At 32.4% G+C, this 27,311-nt stretch overlaps 1 non-coding gene across 1 annotated transcript; it reads left to right on the forward strand.

Annotated features, from left to right (window-relative positions):
- Positions 1–8,227: 8,227 nt before the first annotated feature.
- Trnav-cac (transfer RNA valine (anticodon CAC)) lies at positions 8,228–8,300 on the forward strand. The gene has a single exon. It is a non-coding gene; the product is annotated as a tRNA-Val (tRNA).
- The last annotated feature ends 19,011 nt before the right edge of the window (positions 8,301–27,311 follow it).

The following is a 27,311-nucleotide window of genomic DNA, read 5'->3' on the forward strand; positions in this document are numbered from 1 at the left end:
CCGATAAAAGACAAGTGTTATAGGCGGACGCCAGGGTCCTCTAAAAATATTTTTCTTATTAATCACAATAATATCTGAAATTATCTTATTTTTTTCACTTCGCTAAATGGTTTTAAATTAATTTCCCTTTTTGAAAATGAAGACTCATTAAATGTTTTGTAGTGTACAATATTTATTTATTTTGTAAAGCGAAGAGTAATTTTGCTAAAAAAAGAAAAAAAAAACTAATAGCCTTATTATGTTATTTCATTCATTGAATCTTGAACTGACTTAGCTTCATTTTTTCAGTAATGATTATAATATTAGAAAAAGAAATATTTATGTATAAATATTTCTGATATAAAAATAAAATTTCTCAAATCAAAGCATTTTATTTATAAACGGAGAATCAGTTGAATTTATCATAAAAATTAAATAAAATAATATCACTGATAAAAAAATGTGGTTACATTCCTTTAAAATATTCAAATTTAAACGTTTATAAAATGTAATGACAGAATTAGCATATGAATCCTTTTAAATAATCATACACAAACGAAAAATATTTACTCATAAGCAAGTGAATAAAAAAAAAATCAGTACTTGGGGCCAGCAGCAAAATTAATCCTCTGGTGTTTGACCCTTTTTTTTTTTTTTTTTTTTTTGTAATGACAGAATTAGCATATGAGTCCTTTTAAATAATCATACACAAACGAAAAATATTTACTCACAAGCAAGTGAATAAAAAAAATCAGTACTTGGGGCCAGCAGCAAGATTAATCCTCTGGTGTTTGACCTTTTTTTTTTTTTTTTTTTGTAATGACAGAATTAGCATATGAGTTCTTTTAAATAATCATACACAAACGAAAAATATTTACTCACAAGCAAGTGAATAAAAAAAAATCAGTACTTGGGGCCAGCAGCAAGATTAATCCTCTGGTGTTTGACCCTTTTTTTTTTTTTTTTTTTTTGTAAATCAATATTTAAAATATAATTTAAAGTGCTTATTTATTTTGATCTTTCATTAACAAATATATCTTATTACCTCTTCTAAAATCTACCATTTGAGCTTCTTCTGGAAATTCCACAGAAAACCTCAAATAATATTTTACAAACATCGCTTAACGAACACCTCGTATAGCGAGTAATTCACATAAGGAGAAAAAGAAAATGTTAAAAAAAAAAAAAAACGGACTCGTTTTAAGAGCGATGTTTCGAAAAACGAGTGGTGACGAAATACCGTGTCATATTGCCTTGTCTTGTATCCTCCTGTACTAAGCATTTGTTAGAAAAGAGCTCTTATATCTATATCGAACACAAGATATTTTGGGTAAGTAGAGTTGTCGAACCTTACTCCGAGGGGTTCGAACAAATGCTTATGAGTCCTTAATCGACTAAGTTTTATCTCTGGCCAAGGTTATGGGGCTATTTATTTTATTTAATCACAGCCAGTCATCTCGTTACCACAGAAATAAGCCGTATAAACAGGGATTATTGTGATTAGCAGTTATGCGCATTAACTACCCAAATTTTTGCATAAAAGAACAGCAACCAACGAAAATTCAAAGAACTTTCAATCTGTTAGTAAAAGGCTTGAAATCTTTTCCATCATTTCTTTTGGTAATTTTGAATTTCCGGGGTATTATAATAATATTGTGTTAAAATTACCATTCATAATGAGCCTTCCTCTAATTTCAATGCTTATGGTGCTAGGACGGAATAATAACGACATCGATAAGCTGGGGGAAGAACATAGCTAGAACTACAGAGCAGCTGAATACTGTGTCACAACAAAATGCTGCAGAGGAGATTTAGTCAGAAGAGAAAGAAATAATAGACGTGAGCAATTACTTGCAGTGAAATAAAAAAGATGCCTTAAGTTTGAAAAATTATTGCATCGTAAGATGAGAAGTATCATCCTGATAAGGCAGTAGTTATACTCGTACAAATTCATTTAATGATAATGCATTGTCTCATTTTTGCCAAATTTTGAAGTGTAACCAAAACACAAATGTCTTTAATCAATTTTCTTGTCAAAAAAGCTTAGATTTTACATATAAAATTATGTTATCGTAATTTTATTTGAGTATTTTTTGCGGAATAGAAGATATTCTTCTATTTAACCTATATTTCTATAGAAAAAAAAAACTGTTTCACCTTAACGAGTGTCTCGTATTACAAGTAAAATTCAGGAACAAATTAAGATCGTAAAGCGAGGATCCACTATTAATTTTAATTCAAAAATAAAATATCGATTGATTCGATGACAGGTCAGTGGAGCGATTCTCCTTCAAACTTTCTCGCATAATCACTCTAAAGAATGTTAATCCCCCTTTTCACCACATTAAAACTATGGATCGAAGTTAGGCAAGGAAGTGAATGCCATGAGTGCTCAGATTTTTATTTTCATTCCTGCACAGAATTACATAATCTTCTAAGATAGTAGAGAAGACCGAGTGTGCATTTAAGACAACGTTTTTCCGATTGATACAGAACGAATGATCAAGTAACGTTCCAAAGTAATGTATTCAAGTAACCTTTGTTTATTCAAGTCGTTTCGTTTTAGAATTATCGAGTTAGCACGCATATGAATATATAGAACGATAAGCAGTCAATTCTTTCACCGATTTGGTTCAAATTTGGCACTGTTCTAGACTTTAATTACAGATTATGTGTTTCAAATTACATCCATCTAGTTCTTTTCGTATTGTAATAATCATGTTCAGTTGTATTTGGACAGCCGGAGAGACAGATTTAAACCAAAGGGATTTCTAAAAAGGAAGGAAAAAAGGAAAATTTCTTAAAGGGAAGTCTAAAAATGTGGTGCAAAGACCACATACCAATTTTCATTCGTCAATCTCAAAACCTTTTTTGAGTTTATAGTGCTCACAGACGGGCAGAAGTCATTCCAAAAGTGTATTTTTCTAACTTAGCGGGATCTAAAACGTGAAAATTCGTCAAAATCTCTAAATTTGAATTTTTTGATAATTGCAATACTTTTTATTCTGTAAATTTCGTATACAGGAAAGTAGAAACCCCCGGGGGGGGCACCTCGAAATGAGGATGAGATACTTTCGGTATGGTGGTTGGATCTCGCCACCCTGGTGGGTACATAAATAGGTGGGGGATCTGGCTCCTCCCATCGATGACGGGACGTACTTTCTTCGGGAAGGGTTGTACCGTGGCCTGTGATGGCCCTTAGTACTCAACCACAGTTCCCGGAAATGTTGCTTTGCGGCGGTCCGGTCATTCAGTATTCTTTATACGTGTGCATTCGGGCGGGTCGGAGAGTCAGAGATAACACTTACTAGAAAGTAGGAAAAAAATGAAATTCCCTACTTGTAACTTTTAGCTTTATTGCAATAGTAAAGCATGTATCTACTGCCAGAACCAGGATAGCTCAGTCGGTAGAGAGTTAGGCTTTTAACCTAACGGCCCAGGGTTCGAGTCCCTGTTCGGGCGTTTGAAATTTTGTCGCATTTGAGAAAGGGGTAACAACAACTAATTTCATCCAATAAATTCCTAACTTACTTTTTACCCTTATTAAATGTTACATTTTATTTGAGACATTTCTTGTTATTTTCATCCATAAAATAACACAGAAGAAATTGAAGTTCTTATGCGTATAACCTTTTTGTCTTTTAAAATTTTAGATTTCATTACAAAGAAGAAAATTTTGAAACAAAGATGCTGCATTTTTGCTTGATAGTCTAAGATTCCCTTTATTTTAATATCTAATAAATGTCGTAGAGATAAAGAGAATGTGTTTGTATATGCGAAAGTGTATAAAAAATCACAAAATTAATATCAAATTCATTGAAATTATATCTTTGCTTGTTTCCATCGGAATCAAACGTCCTTCCTCTGGTGTGGTGTCGAAACTTGGAGATAGGACCGCCAGCTTAGGTATCGTTCTCGTCATCTGACCACGGTTCAAAATTACGAAGTCCGTCCCAAAATAACCTTAATGTTACTTTAAAACGGGACGTTAATATAACTACACTAAACTTGGCTTGTTAAGTAGCACTCGTTGCTTTAAAGTTTATATCGTTTAAAATTTTATGTCATGATGTTTCAAATATCTAATAGAAATAAATCTGAGAAATAATGGTTTATATTATATTATATTATATTATATTATATTATATTATATTATATTATATTATATTATATTAATTAAGAATTATGATAACAATATTGATTAGACAAATTTATTTAAAAACGAAATATACTTTATGGATCTAATAGTACAGAGATTTAATTACTTTCCTTAGATTTATATATATGAAAGTAATTCAATAATCATGATTCAATAAATCCTAAATTAGTGCATATTTTTTATGTATTATTGTGGGTGTGATGGGTTTTAATGCATCAGTCCACTTGGATTAGCTTAATCTTTTTATTCTTGATTAACAATTGATGATTCTGATGAGCTTTACAAATGAGAATTCAATGATGAAGGAATTTTTATTACATGAAGATGGACAGTTGATGTCGTTCAAAGGATCTTTCCCACCTACGCGTGGTGCACTGGCATTTTCAGAGGAATCCTTCAACGCAAGAATTCCAGTTTCGGCCCTTTCTCAGAGTATCACGGCTTCTCGGTTTCCGGTCGCACCCTTCTCGGCGGACGTCCGTTCTCTCCCCTCGTCTAGTGAACTCTGAACTCTGCCCTCCGACTGCTGGCTATCACCGGACCGGATGAACACAGAGTGCCCTCTCGTGGAGTTAATTTACCACATCGCTCGGCCATCGACATGTGAGGTCCTCCGAACTCTGAAACACACAAATGAAGGAGAAAAAAAAGAGAGAGGACATTGAAGACAAAGGATAGAAATAAAAAAAAAAGTGATGATGAAAAAAGAAATGTATTGATCTCAAGTTGCAACTGCATCAGTCCAGGGCTTCATGTGATCAGCTGAAGTGGAAGTTGCCTCAGGCCCTTCATGAGATCCTACTTTTGCTACGTCGTAACGATCATGTGGCTTTATCTTGACCACTTTGTAAGGTCCAAGAAACTTAGGTCTTAGCTTCAGACCTTCTCCTAGCTGGGTTTTAATTGCTACCAAGTCGTTTATTTTATAGAGTGGGGCAATTCTACGATGTTTGTTATATTGCCGTCGGTTCTCTTCTTTAATTTTGAAGATATTTGCTTTGGCCTCCTCACGAATTGTTTCTTTTTCTTGAATCATGGAGTGCAAGAATTCTTGATCTAGGATTTCTTTGATTCTTAGGTCCGTTTTGTTTCGCATCTTCACACCTGTCCCGCGAATGACCTCTAGTTCCATCGTTTTCGGTACAACGATGAGTTCACGTCCATCTTTGAGTTCTTTCTCGACCAGAGTTTTCAACAATTGCATACGTTCGTCAGCAGCTTCTTGTGCAGTTGCGATCTTAGATGTAATTTTGCTTTGGGAACGGGTGACCATGCACACTGCATTCCTGCTCAATGCATCTACCTGTTTATTTTCGGTGCTTACCAATTCATTATTCTGAATAAGACTCAGACATTTTGGCGGGAAAATTCCTTCCATTACTAATTGATCACTTATAACTGCCTCAATCTCAACGGGTTTACATTCCTCATTAAAAGCAAATGAAAAGGTTGCAGTTTGAGCAGAAATTTCATTTCCGAAACAAGTTTTAATTTTTATATTTCCCGTAATTTTTTTGATAGGAAAAAATGATTTGTTCACAATTATAAGTTCACTTCCTGAATCTTTTAGAAACTTTACTTTTTTTCCATCCACAAAAATATCAATATATTCTAGCATATTTTTTGGCTTAGTTCCAATTCCCGATATAACAAATTTGTTTTCTGTCTCACTTTCATTTGTAGATTTTTCAAATCGTTTTGGACAGTTACGAGCGAAATGAAAGCTTTCTCCCTTTTCCCCGCATACATAACAAATCCTTTCCGGTTTAACATTTTGATATTTGTTTCGACGAAACGATTCACTTTCCATTGCCTGTTTTTGAAACCTTGATGCTTTCGTTTCACTACTATGTACATTAGAATTACTGACTTCAGATAACGATTTACCCCGAGATGAAAAAAATAAATCACATTCGCGACCTAACTGAGTTGGCGGAAACCATGTTTTTCCTTCGCGAATACCTATGTATTCTTTAGTTTTGAAATCCAAAGTTTCGAACAATTTATTAGCAACAATTAGATCAAATAATTTTTTAAAATCTCTTTTTACTTCTCTTACCTGACAATAGTAATCAAATGTTGCAGTTAATCGCGATGCAAATTGAACATGCGATTCGTTTGGTAAACGTTGAGCATTTTTAAAATTACTAAGACATTCTCGAGGTGTCGGCTGAAATTCAGCTAAAAATAACTCTTTTAATTTTTCATAATCCGACAAATCCTGCTCAGTTGCATACGTTAAAACATTATTAGCTTTAACCCCTAGCAAATTAATTAATATCTCAGCTTGTAAGTCTTTAGGAACTTCTTTAGTAATAAATGCCTTTTCTAAGGAAGTAAAAAACAAATGCAATGCCTCGGGTTTATCAGGAACAGAAATTGTTAGTGTTTTAATACTTCTTAATAAATTTTCAACACTAAAAGGCACGTTTGATCGCTCACTAGGCAATGATTGTTTTTTCAATTTTTCTAGCTCAATCTCCTTCTCGAGTCGGGCCAATTTCATTCTTTCAATCTCTAACTTGGATTGTTCAGTAACTGCCTTAGCCGTACGATCCTCAACGATCGATTTGATGACGCCATGGACAAATTCTTGATCCGTTTTAAAAACATCGGAATTCTCAATTAATTTCTTAAGTTCCAAAATTTTAGCATTTTCTGACACAGTTTCACCGAGTTCTTCGGCAAGTATTTTTAAATCACACTTCTTTAAATTATTCAAGATACTCATTTTGAAGAAATATGAAAGACTAAATATAAAACAGAAGTAGCACAGTACCTTTTAAAATTTGCTGTTCACCGGCTTCGAGCCCCCATGGTTGTGGGTGTGATGGGTTTTAATGCATCAGTCCACTTGGATTAGCTTAATCTTTTTATTCTTGATTAACAATTGATGATTCTGATGAGCTTTACAAATGAGAATTCAATGATGAAGGAATTTTTATTACATGAAGATGGACAGTTGATGTCGTTCAAAGGATCTTTCCCACCTACGCGTGGTGCACTGGCATTTTCAGAGGAATCCTTCAACGCAAGAATTCCAGTTTCGGCCCTTTCTCAGAGTATCACGGCTTCTCGGTTTCCGGTCGCACCCTTCTCGGCGGACGTCCGTTCTCTCCCCTCGTCTAGTGAACTCTGAACTCTGCCCTCCGACTGCTGGCTATCACCGGACCGGATGAACACAGAGTGCCCTCTCGTGGAGTTAATTTACCACATTATATAAGCATTGTCGTTAGCTTGTTAACAGGATTGAAACATGTGAATAAAAAAAATCAATGAATAACAAACACAATCAAACAATATAGTTATCACAATCTGTAAAATACCGAACATTTACAAAGCAGCATTAGCGCCCTCTAAATACAATGCATCTTTTATTAATTTGGTTCAGAAAAAAAATATTTTTTATTTAATTTTATAATGATTGCAATTTTATTTTTGATTAACTTCCTAATACTTACAAAGAAAGCTTTGTTTACAAATTCCTCCCAAATTTCAATGAAATAAAATTTCAAGAAAATAAAAATTCATTACAACATTGTCAAAGAAAATGAAATAATTAAACAAAATATTCATTTCTCAGCTTTCAAAATGGGGACATAAAAAGAAAAATGAAGTTAAATACTGGTATAAAAAAAAATGAAAACGATTTAATTTTACTTGCAACATCGGAAAGTACTTCAGATAATTATACAGAAAAAAAAACAATTTAATTGCCAATATTACATTAAAAAAAATATTTCAGTTTCGAAATTGGAACATTCAAAAGCCTTCTTTTTAGAAATTTCAAAGATAGATAAAAAATAAAAATGAATAATATAATTTAAAAAAAAAATCTCTCCGAAATTATCTTGATGGAAATGCCAAAGTAATTTTTAATTTCTAATTAATTTCAATTACAAATGAATAATTAAAAAAAAACAGTTCAAGATACACATTTTTTTTCCCCAAAGTATATTTAAGTCAGGTTTGATAGTTACAGTTTCCATGGACTGTTTACAAAACATCAAAAAATGTATTTATATAACATTTCGGTTTTAATGTTGAAAGATATAACGAAAAGGAATATTATTGACATCGCTGTCAGCTGTTTCCGTAGTGTAGTGGTTATCACGTGCGCTTCACACGCGCAAGGTCCCCGGTTCGATCCCGGGCGGAAACAAATTATTTTAAATCAATAACTTTTTTATAATTTATTATCTGTCTAATAAATTTGTCACTTTTTATGGCGATTAAACAAAAGATTGACAGTTAAATATTGCCCTTTTTTTTTTTTTTTCCTTTTGTGTTTTACAACAAACATAAAAAGAAGTGTTAAAAACTTTTTTTAATATTAAAAAAAAGGGATTTTAACTCTTTATATTCTCAATTCCTTTACCAACAACTTTTTTTTAGAATTAATTTAATCAATCAATATTCGCTGCAGCAAAACATAAAGAAAAATGTTTTTTCTAATTAATTAATTAAAATAATTTAATTAATTCAATTACACATTTTTTTAAAATCTCATATCGTCAGTTAATTTTCAATACCGTTTTATTATTTTTTAACAACTTTCAATAAATCTTGCTACGGAATAACACAAGAAAAAGTGTTTTCAATTATTTAATTAAAATAATTTAATAAATTCAATGACTAATTTAAAAAAAAAAATCTTCATTCGACTTCCCATTATTTCCTGCTGTCAAAACTACATATGGTAGCTTATCTATGCACAAAAGATAAGCCAACTGGACTTTGATAAGTCCTGAATTGGCAAATAGACGAAAATAAAAGTTAAACTAGCAGAGCGTGGTTTCGATCCACGGACCTCTGGGTTATGGGCCCAGCACGCTTCCACTGCGCCACTCTGCTTCGGGACGATAATCGTTTTTTCTGTTCTTGTTTTGTTCTTTTGTGCAAATATTTCATAATCTGAACAATTTATGCATATAAAATGCTAACATACTTGGTAAAGAAATTATGACTTATTTTAATGTACATAAAAATTATGTATTACAAAGGTAAACAAATAATCTTAAACATTTCAGATCGCTTCATTGAACGTTTTTACAGTTGCATTGAATTCGTCGCGTCGCTTCGCTAGTTTAGCAACGGAGCTGCAAAATATCATTAGAAATATTCTTGGGAAGGTTTTCCGTTGTCACCAAAAATTAGCTTTTAGCATTTAACTTTTTTAATAAGTTAAGAAATACGCTTCAGACAAAAAATTTACCCTTCAGCAAACTCACCTTTATTTTAAACTTTAGTACACATTCAGGATCCTTTTGACTCCAAATTATAAGGCTCTTACCCCTTATCATACTGGCTATTTCTATAAAAATAAAATATGGTTAGAGTGCATAAATATTTTTCCATGCAAATGTATTCTTATTTGCGATACAAATGTGATTTTTAATTTTAAAAGAAGTGAACTTAATTCCTTTTTTCCATATCTTTTCTGTATTTGTTTCCTTTTTCATTATTCTATTACGATAAAACTTAATATTTTTAACTTAAGTAGTTTTTTTCTGTCTTAAAATATTGGAAGAATAAGAAACTATATTTTACCTATGGTTTACATTTGAAATTCTTTGGAAAAAAGAAGATTAAAAATACAACTTTGAAAATTCATAACTTTTGTCTGTCAGTTTTATATGCATACTCAAAAATCATTCCCCTTTCAGAATAAAATGAATCGTTATCACATATATTATCAAAAGATATCACTTTAGTTTAGTTTAGTTATATTAACGTCCCACAATACTAGGACTATGACTAAACACTAGGACTATTTTGGAACGGATCTTGTAATTTTGAACAGTGATCAGATGACAAGAACACCACCTTCACTGGCATCCCCTCTCCAAACTTCCACACCACACTAGCGGGAGCACGTTTGCCCCCAAGGATTCTAATGCAAGTACCAAAGTACGGCTACCAAGAAAGAAAATTAAACTGCTTAAAACTCAATTTAAATTCCATTTCCAGCCGAAAATGGTTTTGAATTCTTTGAAATGGTGATTCGTGATTGCATTATCTCCTATTTTATTTTCAAATACTTTGAAGCTTGAGTGCACACGCACTACCACCTTTCTCTAAAGGAGCAATTTTACAGCACTCACGGTGCTTGCAATATTTAAAATAGCATCCGACAGAAAAAATTTTATTTAATAATCCAGGGAAAGTGATCGCTCCTAAATTTTGTTGCATACTCTCTAATAAAGGTTATTTTATTTTCAAATACTTTGAAGCTTGAGTGCACATGCAATACCACCTTTCTCTAAAGGAGCAATTTTACAGCACTCACGGTGCTTGCAACATTTAAAATAGCATCCGACAGAAAAAATTTTATTTAAAAATCCAGAGAAAGTGATCGCTCCTAAATTTTGTTGCATACTCTCTAATAAAGGTATAATCCATATCCTGCATACAAGATTTTTTGTACTTCATAATATACAGAGAATTGAATATGCATTTTTGGTGCTTTTTTCCCTACTGATTGAAATCATAATTTGAACAAGAATTATAATTTCAAGAACGAGATCGCATAGAAAATTTCATTTATCTAAATTGTAGCGTTTCCGAGTTATCGCATTTGCATACATTTGAATGTGCTTATAGTCAACCTTTGATAAATTTAAAAATTTGGAACAAAATTCCACTTAAAGTTCTAAAACTATGCACCAAATTTTATTTATCTAGCTTTCTAAGTTTTGTTTTATCACGTTCACTTGCACACAGCGGACAAACAGAAAAAATTCCTGCGAATGAATTTCGTTCAAAATTTCACAATATATTTGTAGATTTGTATAAAGACCATATGACAATTTGCGTCTGTCTATCTCAAAATCAATATATTTTTTCTTATATATCTTAATGAATATCTTTTATTATATATAATATCTTATCTCAAATCTCTTTTAAATTACCTATTCAAAGATAAGCAGGCATAATTTCAAAACTGTGTTTTTCAGACACCAACAGATCTAATATGTACAGATTTGTGAAAATCTCTTCGAATTTTTTGACGATTACAATATTTTCATTTTATTTACTTCGCAAATAAGAAATTAAAAATGACAAAAACAGTGATTTTTCTCTCAAAAATTATTTTAATTCAATAAAAAGTATCGCATTCCACTCGCCTTTATCTAATCTCCAATTAATGAATATAACTCTACTAAGTAAATGGAGGTTGAACTCGAAAGACGAATTCTAAAAGTTCGAGCAAACGATATTTTCCCTCTTGTTTTACGATGGGAAACAAATGAAAATCGTTCGCTTTTGTAAAGGGATAATAAATCAACAAGTAAATCGAGATTATCTTTAAAAATATCATTTAATCATTGTTTTAATTACTCGGAATTTTAAATAAAAGAAATTTTATTCTTTAAATAATTATTTGATAATTGTTTTCCGTTGTATTAAAGTTTCTTCTATAGATATTTAAGTGAAGAAATAGAATAAAACATCAGATTTTACCGAAGAGTTGCAAGTGGAACTATTGATCATTATTAGGGTTACCATACTGGCAATGAAATAGAATATATACTAATTTAGAATTAACGAAGAATTTTAAGTATCTAAAATATTCTAACGCTTCACACCAAATAATTACAAAGTTTTATCAAATAGAAGAGCTTCTTGATATAAAGTTATGAATGTGAAGCACTGTTAACTTTTATATCGCATTCCAACTATAAAAAGATCGAGGCGAGTTCTTGCGAGTTAAGTTTTCCTTTTTTTATCTCATAATTCTCCCCTATGTCTAGATTAAACATTTTAAAACTTGCCTCTTTTTATTAATTGTGCGATATAAAAATCTTAACACGCAGAATGTAATGCTCTACACATAGCAGACCACTGGACTTAATAGCTACAAAATTTGGTATATATTTCTCTTTCCTTAGAAGGTGCAAAGTGTAAAAAATGAGAAGAGAGTAAACAAATTTTAGATTTTCTTTTAAATTGGAAAATGAATGTGTTTTTTTTTTCTTAAGTTTGATGCATATCTCAAAAAGAGTTCCACCCCAATTTAAATTTTAAAAATTGGCTTTCGTAAGTTCAGTGAAATGCTTTGTCAAGTCTTTCGCTCGTATGTTTTTGCCATTGTTAACATGTTGATTGCAACATGAATCACTTGTGATTCACATCTATTTTCTAACTCGTTCTTAACTACAGTTAAATAACATAGAAGGGATCATAATTATATAATTCGAATAACGGGATAGAATAAATATTACAAGAATTAAAATACGAATTTTTAAAAAATTACTTTCATTGGGCATTGATTTTTTAATGCAGAATATTCACTTCCGCTTCTATTTACTAGCTGCCTTTGGCGACCAGTTGGTTTCCTGGAATCAATAGCTGTAAAATTTTAATTTCATATCAATCTTAATAAAATTATTTCAATTAAATATTTTACTGAACTATGGTTTAACGATTTCCTCAGTAAAACACTTTTAAATTTCAAATTTAAATAAATATAAAGCGTTTAATTTTTTAATCATGAAAATTTTTGAATTCTTACACCATTCTGTTTGTACTACGCAATTCTTTTATTTTCTGTGTATCTTTTTACATGCGATTGTATCATAGGAACGAAAGCATTGTTTAAAAATCTTCCGCTATTGTTTGATTCTGAGTTTAAACTTATAATTAAAGTGCAACAAGATTTTTAAAGTTTCATCAAAAGCTTGTCTTATATTTTAACTAACGCAACATGGAAAAATTAGGCGAATCTTCTTATCTTGATCAGAAGTCGAAAAAAAAAACCTAGATGAATCATTAATAACAATAAGATTAGCTTCATTTCAACAATGGAATATTATAAAATACACAAAATATTGCTGTAAAAGATCTAACATTTAATTAAAAATGGAAAAAATTACACGGTAAAAAATTAGTTTAATTGAAAATAATTTTGAATTTTTAGATGCAAAAATCATTTTTGTGCTATGGTATATTCGGAAGTTATCGTGTGAAAGCAGAAATTTAGCTTTACTTTTAAAATAATTGATGCAATTAAATTAGATGAAAACAAGGTTGACAAATTAAGCTTTAGGTATTATGCTATATTTGCGACAAGAAATTCAAATATTTGTCAAATTTCTGAAGTCGATATATTATTAACTCAGGACGATAAACTCATATGTTATATTTCTGAAATGAATAAAATAATCAATAAGGGGTGAATTAAAAATCAATTGTTCATTTAAAATTCATATTTATTTTTAATTTTATTCTATTTTTACATAAAGTAAAATTATACATTCCTACATTATCCATAATCAAAATATATATTAGGAAATTTAAAAATACGTCATATTTTATCCTCTAAAGTATGATGTTTACTAATTGATAAAATAAAGACTGAATTACAAAAAATGCTTTATTTATAAGTTATTAATACAGACACAAAAATACAATTTACAAACATCATAAAGTATCGAAAACAAAATACAATTCGAAACGAATATTCGATACAGTAATTAGAATATTTAAAAGAATGCCCTTTATATTCTATAAAAATTACTTAAATATTTGATAAGGCAAAACATCTGTTTAAAATATCACTTTATTTAACAGTATTGTGATTTTTCAAGTACAGAATTTAACGATTAATTTTTTTTTCAACTTAAAAGTATTTCTCAAGAAACAAGATGAAATTTTTAGTAATTTTGCAGTAAAAATGTGCATTTTTCAATACATTTTATTATAAGAGACTTATGATTCAGAATTGAAATATTTTTAATTATATTGAGTTATAAAGTTCCTAATAGTATTTTATTAACTAGTTTCTCCATTCATCGCATCCATTCAACATTTTAAGAATTAAAATGTTTTTCGCCTAAAATGTACTATCGCGATTCATTCATAAACAATTTTCTGCGGAAATTAAATGTCATTTCTCACAAAGCATATTTGATCACCATGGTGATCAGGCATGATGACCAAATAAAATTTTGGAAGATTCCTGATTGGCTGGCGCGCTCAACCACCAGGAATCGTTTGAGAGAAAAAATAAAATTTAAGTAATTTCTTTTATTTTATATAATTAATTTTACCATATAGTATCCTGCAGAAAATTAAAGCTAAAATGCATCAAATACAAAATTTAAAGAAAAAAAATTTAATAAACAAATCCAAAATATTTTTAAATGGATGCAACGAATAGTAAGTTATTTATACAGATTGCCAAAAATTTTGAATATAGATTAAAATTAAAGGTTTGATATTTAAAATTGTGAAATAGTTATTGAAGATAAATAAAAATTTTAACTTATTAGAATAATTTAAAAAGGCATCCTAATTTGTCTTTAAATACGTAATTTTAAATAAAAAAGATACATAATTAGATATACAATTTCAAAGTAAAACATTAGCAATATTTCGTTTACAATATTAAACATTTACAAAAATATGATTTGTGACTTTTGAAATTACAAGTCACCCAAAAAGTAAAATTTTAACATTTTCCTTATATATGTTTTTACATGAATAAAAAGTATTAAATACAATTTAACAGCTGAAAGGGTTTGGAGCAGTAAATACATTCTTAATGACTTTCTTTAATACAAGTTTTATTCATAAGTCTTCAAAATATGCCATAAACATCAATTTTTCATGCAATATACGATTTATAATAAGAATTAAATATCAAAACCAATCCTCGTATTCATTTTAGATTTCGGAAAATAAAGCATAGAAAAATTTTTATATTTATAAAATTACAATTCTGAATTCTGCAAATGATAATAATGAAAAGCTAAAAAAGTTAATGGTTAAATTTTTAAACAAGAATTTAAAAAATGCACACAAGATATAAATCCGGTTGCAATAAACTTTCAGTTAAGTCCATTCTCTCTTTAACACACAACATTCAACTTTGGAATGAATCTATAAACTTTCGAAGCTTTAACAACTAATTCAAAATCAACTGCAAGTATGAAACAAATTATTTGAAACCAATTTTTTTTTTCCATCAAGATATTTAGTCATCTTGTTAATACCGTGCTTTAATTCTTACATTCTCTATGAATAATGTGAAAAATAATTTTTCCGTACAATTTACTATTTAAAATGACAAAATTCACACATTATTTTAAATTCATCAGTAAATAAGCGTTTAAGACATTTTCTTATTTACTAAAGGAAGCAAAACAAATTTAGTTTCAGATTTGAAATCTGAAAAATTAACACTTCAAACATAAGAATATAAAATCATTCAAGAGAACGATACCACTTATTTGACAAAAAAAAAAGCAATTACATAAAATTCTTTAAATTCCATATCATTTATTAAAAAGAATGCATGAAACAAGCTCAATCCTCAGATTTATTTTGTGTCGATTGAATAGATGAGAACTTCATAAAATAGACAAGATGAAATTTTAAGAAAAAATTTTGCAAATGAAATCACGTCGGAAGGCTATAAAATTTCTGAAAACATAAGAATATAATACCAATCGACGCAATAAGACTCAATCAAATCATTTTAAATGGAGCGGAAGCCCATTAGCATCACAGGCATATTGTTAGCCTATTCATTCATTTATCTTTCAAACCCTTCACATAAAATGGTCTGACACGCAAATCCAATTACTGAGTTTTTAAAATTCAATCTGCAATTAATTGAAAGTATTAAGTAATTTGAAATCCAAAAATCCCTTTGAGACTATTTAATATCTGAAATGCTTTTTATACTAATCTTATCCAAAACAGAATGCGTCATCTAATTGGGAGGCTAATTCATAGGTCAAGGAAGCTTGTTTTTAAAATTTCCAGTAAATTTCCATCTTTTACAAAAGCTTTCCTCAGATGGCCTTTACCTACATCACTTAGTAATTCAACGAAGAACATTGTCAGGATCTTCCTCCCCTTAGCCATCTCCATTAGCCTAATCTCCTACTAGGAATTTTGAGGAATGTGCCTGGAGGAGGAGTATCCGGACTAGTGAGATACAGCACTTTATAGGCTAAAATAGGACATACTTTTCTAAAAATACCACCTATTGCAACAGTTCTAATGATACAACTTACACAGTTCATCCTATCATGATCCCAAGATCTCAAATACTTCTCATTTGATGGGATTTGAACCATCGAGGGATACTTTTGAGGTTTAAAATATTTGAGTTCGCAGAAGAGCAACTCAAAAGGTTAGGTATTATATGGATGAAATAAACCATTTCAATTCACAAACTGCCTTATCACAGAAATTAGATAATTCAAGAAAGGCGACTTTTCTCTTCGTTGTAAAGAGCTACTTTGCAGCTACTGAAAATTTCGCAATAGCTACAATTGCTTAGAAGTTAGGATCTAAAAAATGATTTTAAAACCCTAAAATTCATCTGTTTTAATCTATACTTATGACACCGAGTTTGAAACTTGCTCTTATAAGTTGCTTTTTCTTCCACATTTTTTCGTCCTCATAGTCCCAAATCTTTGGAAAATAGAGACAGAAATAAAGCAGAGGGAATTGAAATTTTGTTTTCATTAAATTTTTGGGGAATAGACTTCGGCTTATGATTTGCCAAAAAGAATGTCTCTAATAGTATTCCAACCAAAGGCTGCTACAACCAAAAATATAGCAATAAATGAGTAGCTGAGAAGCAGGATAAAGACTTAACCTGCATCTCAGATTTTCTTTGAGACAAATCCATAAGAGTTAAATACAAAGTCTGATTTTCCGATCCTTTAGTCTAAAACATGTCAAACAAAAGTCAGTTTTAAGACCTATATGTTTTCATTAATGATCACTTTTTAAATATCGGTAAATATTATGAAGTAGGATTTTTTGCCAATGAAATCATTTTATGGCATTCTAGCCCGACATCTAAAAAATCGAGAGAAACCTCGATTCCATTCTTATGGTCATATGTACATTTGGACAGAAACAAACCGATTCCAATACCTAAAGTATTTTAGTAAGTTTTTACTACTAATAAATCTTTATAACTCCATCCAACAAGCAGCATCAAGAATAGCCATTTAAAATTTACTAAAAATGTTTAAAATCTGGGATACATCCTGGCTCAAGAGAGATTAGATAAACACATTAAAGCTCATATGGTTAAATGTAGTAAAAGGACTAACATGCTTCCATTCATTCATCTCCAATCTAGATTGTGGTGCTGATGAAGAACTTCTGAACAATCCACATCTCTAATAAGATATCTGTTCTAGAATATAGCTTTTCTATTTACTATCGTGCATAAGATACCAATTTAAATAAGCTTGAAATGGTGCATTTAAGCACGGCATAATTGCAAGTTTCCTCCGTGGTTACCGAAATGGCATTATAATTTATGAAAATAATATTCCCATCCCTTCCCTTGAGAAGACATTACTACCTTTAAAATAATTACAATAAGCTTCCCATTTATCATGATCAAGTCAACTTGAGCCAAGAATGAAGATACGCTAAATAACTAGCGTTTGAAGTGGCGCTGTCCATTTTCTTTGACAAAAGAATTAGCCATGGCCTCAATGCGATAACGCCCTTCTTAAAACTCCTTTTTGACTTTAGATTAGATATGATAAAATGCATCTTCATATAGAACTTTTGGCAAAGGTGTCTAAAACGTCAAAGATACTTGAATTTGTTAAACAAATGGTGGAATCATTCAATGCACCCTTCAGTCTGCCCTTATGATATAAGCCGACAGAGTTATTTCTGGTAAAGTGTGAACATGGAAATTGCGGCTGGCATAATCAGTATCACCAGAAACTGACCACTGCTCTATATTCTGGCTTAAGTTTGTTGCAATTTATAAAGCTCAGAACTGTGATGACAATGCAGTTGGACGGAAGTTTAAAAATGCATGGATTTTAATAGATCTGTAACTGTATCTGTATTCAGCATCTTTCTGATTGGACGGACGAGCTTGAAAATTTTAGATCGCATCTCTAGACTATTCCTGCAACACTTCCAATTATTAATATTTGCCATTCCACGTCGGACTACATGGCAATGAGCTAGCTGATGGCTTTGTCGAGACTTTATTGAAACCATGCACGGACACAAAAAATATTCGCATACTAAAATCTTCAATTTAAAAAAATGGAACTGTTTTGGGACGCTCGATCTAATCATGGTACTTTGATAGAGGCTCAGGATGACTACATTTCAAGAATAAGCCTACCAGAAAACAGGCGATTTATTTGTGGACACAATGTTCTCCCCCTCCAGTAAGGATAGAAACTCTTTTCGGAATACCATTGGTGTAAAATTGATCAGAATTCCCCTCTCACATCGATTGTTTGGAGTTTACCAAATACGAAATGTTAAAGGTTCCGATTTCATTCACCAGATATTTAGAGTATTCCTTTAAGATTAGCGACACAAATATAGCAAAGGATTGGACAGAAATAGAGGGGAAAGAAAAAAATGCTTATCGGGTATTTACTATCATTTCTTAAAGTTGTTGTAATTACAATCCATACTGGCTATTATGTGTTCACAGATATATGCAAGGATTTAATTTAGAAAGCAATTTTTTTCTCACGTGCAGGCAGATAATTGTCTCTGAAGGAGGAAAAACAATTGTCCGTATACTGCAGAAAATAAACATTCAGGCTTCATTACTTCCGGGAAACTTGATTCGAAAACATAAGCGAAGACAAAACTGCAATAATCCATCAAAATAATATTTGAATTATATAATTTCCCAAAATTAAAATTACTACCACCTAAATTCTATTTAGGTCAAAATCTACGCTACAATTTTCAAACAGAATTGATGGAAATGACTTTTCTTGAAAACCAAAGGAATGAAAATATACATACAAAATGGTCTACTAAAAAGTATGACAACCTGTGAACCTTAAAGCATTCATATAATACTTTAAGTTGCCGTTGATGTTTAGTTAACACAGGAGAATTTTTTTCAACCACAAATACCTTTTTTTTTAACTGAATCACAAAAAATTGCTGAAATATTTTACATTCACTGGACTTGGGTTAGAATCGGTAATTGCTTCCAAAATGTATACATTTTAGAAAAAACCATTGTTCTGAACAGACTACTCATTGCATTGAATAAGTCATTTTTCTATTATGATGATGCACTTCACCATTTATGAAGTTTCAATGTCAAATTGTTTATTATAATACATCAAGAGAATTACTTCCAAGTCCCTTTAAATGTAAGCAACTACAGTTTCTGATCCTCTTCATCCACATTATTCTTCTGTAAACCAGAAATTCTCAATATTAGCAAAGTAGTAACTCCAGATACCGTTGAACCATGCTCAGAAATCTAGCCAGGTTTAAATGTCTTGTATTCATTAAGAGAGATCTGAAAAAAAATGTATTATACAATTTAGTACAATTAATATAGATTAGCACAAATAAAAATTAACAATAATATGGATCAACTACGAATACATTCTTTGTAAACTTGAACATTCTTAGAAGAAAGCTATTTGGTGCTATGTTTAGTTATTCATTTTGTAGGCGAAAGTAATGAAAAAGCCGACTCCTTAGCCAGGTCCGCTCTGAGGAGGGTGTGAGTCATTGTGGGGAAACTCACCTTTAGCGAGATTCCTTCCCTGGCATAAATAGAACTGAACAAGCTTTCGAAAACCCCTCCCAACCACTCTTAATAGTATTTCGCAAAAAATCCGGGTGGGTCCTTCCAGCTTAGACCCAGATCCCACCAAATTGCTTTCTCGCGCTTCTTGAGTGGCCGTACTAGAACGCTCCCTTTCCGGCAGGGTCAAAAAATATAAACCGAGTGCCATTGATTTTCAGCAGACATGGCCTCCCCTGCCCATATTTTGACTTGTTTGGGTTTTAACAAAGACGATGCCCTCCGAACCTTCAACTGTTTAGATTTTTTAGATGTTTTTGGATTCATGGGGATTGTCTAGCCCTGCTAGATGTTTCCGAGATTACTAACACAGCATTCTTATTATTAGAAAAAAATTAGAAGAAAAATTAACAAACTATATTTAGTTATTCTTGTTGACAATAGCCGAATTTATCCGAAAATTGAATTAGTGTCAGATTTTACCTTAGATGAAATTAAACAAAATTTTGCAGGTTCATTGCAACTCCATTGACTTCTAAAATCGAAGCTATATAAAGTTAATATCGTAAATGGAGCAAGCTTTAAGTAAATTCTTTAGTTCCCCCTTGAAATCTTCCTGTGACATGTGCATTTCTTCTATAAAAAAGTTAATGATGTACTCGAGAAAAAAAAAATGCAATTCATTTTTAGTAGCTAATGTGACATTTATAATAGCTAATGAACCTATAATCGATTGTAATTGCAATCTCCGATTTGATTCTATTGTCATAAAGCAGAAACATGCGAAATGTGTTAACTATTTGCATTTAACTGACATGTGTTTCAAGCATTCACCTTGGCTACAATACATTGAATCTAAATAGAAAAAATGGATGATTTTTTTTTTTTTTTTTTTTTGTAAAAAAAAGCAATGCTTACCTAACTGTTAGGCATCTCACTATTGTCATGTCATGGCCATCTTGTTGTTTGCTAAGTTGGCAGTCGATCTCCGTTTTGAATGCTCACTCTCCCACCCTCAATAGGAATGGATCTGGAATTGAAGTTTCTACGTTCTGCAAATGGATAATGGTGTCATCCTCTACCTGGCAACCTTAGCAGTTGATCTTGGTCTGCACTGTAATTGTTGTCCTCGAATGAAGATGGGCCTGAATTTCAGGAAGGAGACGCTCTGTATTTACTTGTGAAGAGATGGTTCCCAAAACGTCTTCCTTTCTTGGCTAAATCATAGTGAAACCTTTCCCAGTGAAGAGGAGTTTGGAATTTTGAAGGCTCTCCACAAGTGGTGAAAACGTATCACTGAATTCCACCAATTCTTTTTCACCCTGCTGCTTTATTATCAGCAACTGAATTTCTGTTTGTCCCATCTATACTTGCTACATTTGAGCAATCTATAGATGTATATTCACGAATTGCTAAAAATATTCTAAAATTCTAAATAAATCGCTGAAAACAATTCATCAGTTCAAAGTAAATTTTAAACTTTGAATTTTATAAGAAAATAAGGCAGTTTAGCTAAAGATAAACTTATATCGCCAATATTGATCGCATTTAAATTGTAAAAATAAACGGGAATTTTCTTAATAAAATTCCTAATTTAATATTTTTTTTCGTTATTCAAATTGTTTCTTTAAGTAGCTACTGTTAATTCAAATTTGAAGACTTATGACCTGACTATGACTTTCATGATATTCAATGCAGATGCTAATTTATTTATACATGCAAGATTGCTTTATCTTCATCACACAAGAGGATATTCCTGAAGATTTCTTGCTTCAGGAGCACGGTCAAAGGCATTGCAAGCTCTAGTCAATTACAGGAACCAGCAGGAATTTTTTCGCTTTCAGTCTTTTGAGGCAACTTAAGTTTGTAATAATGAAAGCAGGTTATCTGACTATATAAACTTCATAAAACAAAAGTATCTATGGAAGTTCCTTTACAATAAAGTCATAACTTTTCATTCTTACCAGTTCACTTAGTAACGACCACATAAAGGTAGCCTTTGTTTAATGCGATTACATCAGTTTAAGATCAAATAATTCTGGAATTCTTGCCGCTTAGAATCAGGTTTTAATCACCCTTAAAAAATTACACCTTAATTTTAAACTATTGCATGATGCCATACTACAGCTTTCAAAAATACTTACGAAAGATTAGAAATAGTTAATGAAACGGAAATTAACCAATACAAAATCGATACCAAAAGAAAGACCGAATCATTGAATTTAATTATGTCTAAAGTAATAAATTCTCCTGCATTAGAAAAGAAAACCAAATATTCCTCTCAGATCTGTAAAAAATTCACTTCGATAAATTTACAAAAAATAGTTAATACATTTAAAATGTTTTAAATTTAGTAAAATCTTTTCGTCTTGCAGATATATCGCTTATAATTTAAATTCTTGCTATTAGTTTAATCTGAATTTAAACTATCAACCAAACCAATATCTGTAAGTACAGTTTGCCTCGTCCGTTTCGTTTAAATTTGGCTTAATTTTATCTCTAAATATTCTTATAGTTTCTTAAATGCTTTAACCTATTGATTGAAAGATGCATAAAACTTTCGATAAATACAAAACGTTTTGAAATATTTTAACGAGGTAAACAGATAAATTTCAATCTAAATGAAGAATTTACTTTTCCAGATTTTAAAATTAAAAAGGAATTGAAAACATTAACCCTTTCTAGGGCCGTGGGAAGTATGCTTCCCACCAAATTTATCAATCTTTGTATGAAATTATGTAGGTTGGCATAAATTCTGACAAATTTTAGTAAGTGAGAAACTTCGATGCTTCAGTTCTTTATCTCAGACAAAATGATGCGTCTTGATTTGTTACTTATTAATTAACCAAATTAATTAATTAAAATAAATTTATCTAATAAGCTAAATGAATTCCTTTTCTTATTCTAACTTTAAGCCTAAAAATATTTCAACATAATGACTAGAAAAAATGGCCCTTTAAAGGGTTAAGTCAATAAGTCGTTGAAGTTTTAAAGATGTATTAAGTATCCAACTTTACATTCTCTTTCCGTACAAAAACGATTTTAAAAAATTTTAGTTTTCTAAATTTAAGCAAGCAATTTTTTTAATATTTGAGAAAACGTCAGATCTTTCGATAGTACAGATTTAACGCATGTATACATTACAATTAATATTAGTTCAATTTTTGCCCCGAGTAGTCTTCTGATATTTCAAAAATTAACTTCCCAGGTAAATTATTTTTTTTTATTGTTTCATTATTTCAGGTTGGAAATCAGCTACCAATAATTCATTTATAATCGATTGCAAAATATTAAATAAAATATCTACTTTCAAAACATCCTAACATTTTTAAAAAAAGCATAAAATCGCCCCATTAGGAAACACTATGAAACAATCGGAAAAGCAGCTGACGAATAATGTCCTTTAACCTAACTATCATTCTGCAGTGTGCCATGGATGGCAAAAGAGAAATTTCAGAGCACTTTGGAAAGATAATTAGATAAATTTTACTTTGTGAATGAGGAATAATCCAAATCCCTCATTATAATAATAAGTCAAAGGAACATAAGATCATTTCTGAAGTTTTAATGTTTATGAAATTATCCAAAGATTGATTGGATGATTCCAGTTTAACTTAGTTGAGGCGAGCGATTGCATTATCAAAAGAAATCATAAGCTTTTCAAAGAAAAATATTTTAAAAGATCTTATTATTTTTTTTTATAAAAGTGTTGTATCTTTTGATAACATTAAGAATTTAAAGCACTCAGTCATTACTATAAATTGTATCAATTAATAAACTTAAGTACAGATGAAGTCAGATTTTTGAGATAACAAATTAGTAAGCTAAATCCTAGGTTGAAATATTTACTGTAGACTGAAATCAACTACCGATAAATTTCAATTTAAGACCGATTAATAAAATTTAATTAAAAACATCTTCCTACATCTTTTCGACACTGAAAACATGGCCAAATGTGTTACATCAAGAAAATTAACAATCCTAGTTGTATAAATGTCTGGCGAAATTCGTTTTTATAGCTTTTCCCAATATTTAAAACTAATTCTTCTATTGGACAGAATAGCAAAATTCAGGCGAAGATTTCTCAAAATTCATGACGATTGATTTTTGAAAACTCACGAAATATCAGAAGATGATTTGATTGTCCGCAAAGCCTGTCGTTGCCTCTAATTTTATCCTATTTTAAACTCATCGTGTCGGACGAATCAGCATTTTGTCGTAGAAAGCAAAAACTGATTCTTATACTACCAGTTATGATTCAAATCAACAGAGATTGCCTAGCATTTAAACGAACTGCTTAAGGGAAAAATTTTCACGAAAAGGGCATTTAATGCGCCAATGTTGCACTTATTCTATATCTATGATAAATAAATGAATAATGTATCGCAGAACCACTATGTCGAAAAAATTACATTTTCCGTTTAAATATCTAGTAATCTATGAAACATTCAATTAAAAGGAAACGTTACTTTTCATATATCTTTCATATAAGTACCTTGAACGATGTGTTAAGATTTTAGTTCGCATCGTCTTGATATCTGAATAGGCTGCAATGTGCTAAAAATGATATATAAGTAACATTTACAAAAAAGGATGGAAGGTTTCTGAATTTTTCGATGAACCTGTAATTTAATGAGCAGTGACATGTTTGGATATTTAATTTGCAATGAGAACAAGCATAATGGGTGAAGTTTTGAAAGGAAAACATTAGGATGTTACGAATATTTAGAAGAAAATTTTAAGGAACTTGGTATTCAATCATATAAATTGATCTCTTTGTTAATCTTATTTAAAAAATCTAATATTTAGAAAATATTTTATGGAACTTAGCACCGAATCATGTTCATTGAATTCTTTGTAACCAATAGTTGTGAAATCTACCAAGGTGCAGTATTCTTCGAAATTATGCTCTTAAAAATCATTCGTTTTCTTATAGAAGATAGAAAGCAAATAAGCGAATCTGACTTATAATATATACGAAAATAAATTTTTAATCTAATCTAAAAGCTTTATTACAAAATCTGAAAAACTTATTTTGATTGTTGATATTTTAAAATCTGACGTATCATGCGGCTTTGAAGGTTTTCACCAATAGTGAACACAAACACGTTTTGAAATCAGTTAGAATCGTAACCTTTTCAAGGTTTACATTACGACTTTCTATAGAAAATCATTAGGAGTAAAACTCTGTACAATGTATAAAGAAATTTTCGCTTTAACACTCAAAGCATTACCCATCTCCAGGATCACAATTCACACATGACCACTAAAACGCATAAAAACCCGATTATCGCCCATTTCCTTACACATCGATATAATCAGCATTTTTCCCAAAATTCAGCAATCTACATACTGCAGTCAACGATTCACGCACTATTCACATATCTCTCCATCACCGGAATTTCGACAAACATTCCCCACAATTACCACACGTTTCCCGCAGCCAAAACCCGAAACTGTCACACTCCATGCATTACCCACACACAGCCACGACCCGAAACTGCCACACTCCACGCATTACCCACACACAGCCACGACCCGAAACTGCCACACTCCACGCATTACCCACACACAGCCACGACCCGAAACTGCCACACTCCACGCATTACCCACACACAGCCACGACCCGAAACTGCCACACTCCACGCATTACCCACACACAGCCACGACCCGAAACTGCCACACTCCACGCATTACCCACACACAGCCACGACCCGAAACTGCCACACTCCACGCATTACCCACACACAGCCACGACCCGAAACTGCCACACTCCACGCATTACCCACACACAGCCACGACCCGAAACTGCCACACTCCACGCATTACCCACACACAGCCACGACCCGAAACTGCCACACTCCACGCATTACCCACACACAGCCACGACCCGAAACTGCCACACTCCACGCATTACCCACACACAGCCAAGACCCGAAACTGCCACACTCCACGCATTACCCACACACAGCCAAGACCCGAAACTGCCACACTCCACGCATTACCCACACACAGCCAAGACCGCAATCGCCACACTCCACGCATTGCCCACACACACAGCCAAGACCGCAATCGCCACACTCCACGCATTGCCCACACACAGCCAAGACCGCAATCGCCACACTCCACGCATTGCCCACACACACAGCCAAGACCGCAATCGCCACACTCCACGCATTGCCCATACACAGCCAAGACCGCAATCGCCACACTCCACGCATTGCCCACACACACAGCCAAGACCGCAATCGCCACACTCCACGCATTGCCCATACACAGCCAAGACCGCAATCGCCACACTCCACGCATTGCCCACACACAGCCAAGACCGCAATCGCCACACTCCACGCATTGCCCACACACACAGCCAAGACCGCAATCGCCACACTCCACGCATTGCCCATACACAGCCAAGACCGCAATCGCCACACTCCACGCATTGCCCACACACACAGCCAAGACCGCAATCGCCACACTCCACGCATTGCCCATACACAGCCAAGACCGCAATCGCCACACTCCACGCATTGCCCACACACACAGCCAAGACCCGCAATCGCCACACTCCACACATTTGTCGTGACCAAGACCAGCAGTTGCTTCGCTCCAGACATTACCCACAGTCACAACCCACACAATTTAAAAACCAATCTAGATAGACAATCCATCTCCAAGCTCCTAAAAATCTCGCATCCCAGTGACCCATTCCATACACCTCATACATCCATTCTATGCACCTGACAATTCTCAAGTTTCACTTCCCCATTCCACGTACCTTTGCCTAACCCTGCCCCATTCCACGTACCTTTGCCTAACCCTGCCCCATTCCACGTACCTTTGCCTAACCCTGCCCCATTCCACGTACCTTTGCCTAACACTGCCCCATTCCACGTACCTTTGCCTAACCCTGCCCCATTCCACGTACCTTTGCCTAACCCTGCCCCATTCCACGTACCTTTGCCTAACCCTGCCCCATTCCACGTACCTTTGCCTAACACTGCCCCATTCCACGTACCTTTGCCTAACACTGCCCCATTCCACGTAATTCCACACACAACCCATTGCCACTTTCCCCACATTTTCCTCTCACCGCTATGAGCAGCAATTTTCTCACTGTACATATTGAGGTCAATTATAATTCGCATTGTGTTTACTGTTCAGAGCTGAAATTCTGTTTGCATACTATCCACAAACGTGCCGCACAGCTAACACCACACAAACGTGATTCATAGCTCAAAACGTCAGTCATTGTCTACATTTATTTACATAAATCTTGAGTATAACCAACAATTATCTCTAACTCCTGTTCAGTTTTGACACTTGCGAAGTTAGCTACTAAAATAACAAACTCCAAACAATATCTGCTGCTACGCCTCAGTCATCACATCCCATGCAATGGTGCCGTTACATTATTACTAGGATATCGTCACCTAAATTCATACTTAACTATATTATTTCTCAATTACATTCCTTATATAACCATAAGCGTTATCCAGTTTTCCGTCCGAAAGTCGTATTTTGCTATAAATTTTTACGGATATTGTAATCAGAAATTCCTCGACTATACTGTTTCTATTTAAGCAGAGAGCAGCTCTATTGAGCATCATTACAATGAAAAAAGTAATCATTTAAAAAAAGTATGACAGGAGAAGC

The sequence above is a fragment of the Argiope bruennichi genome, chromosome 10 (genome assembly GCF_947563725.1).
Source record: "Argiope bruennichi chromosome 10, qqArgBrue1.1, whole genome shotgun sequence".
Lineage (NCBI taxonomy): Eukaryota > Metazoa > Arthropoda > Arachnida > Araneae > Araneidae > Argiope > Argiope bruennichi.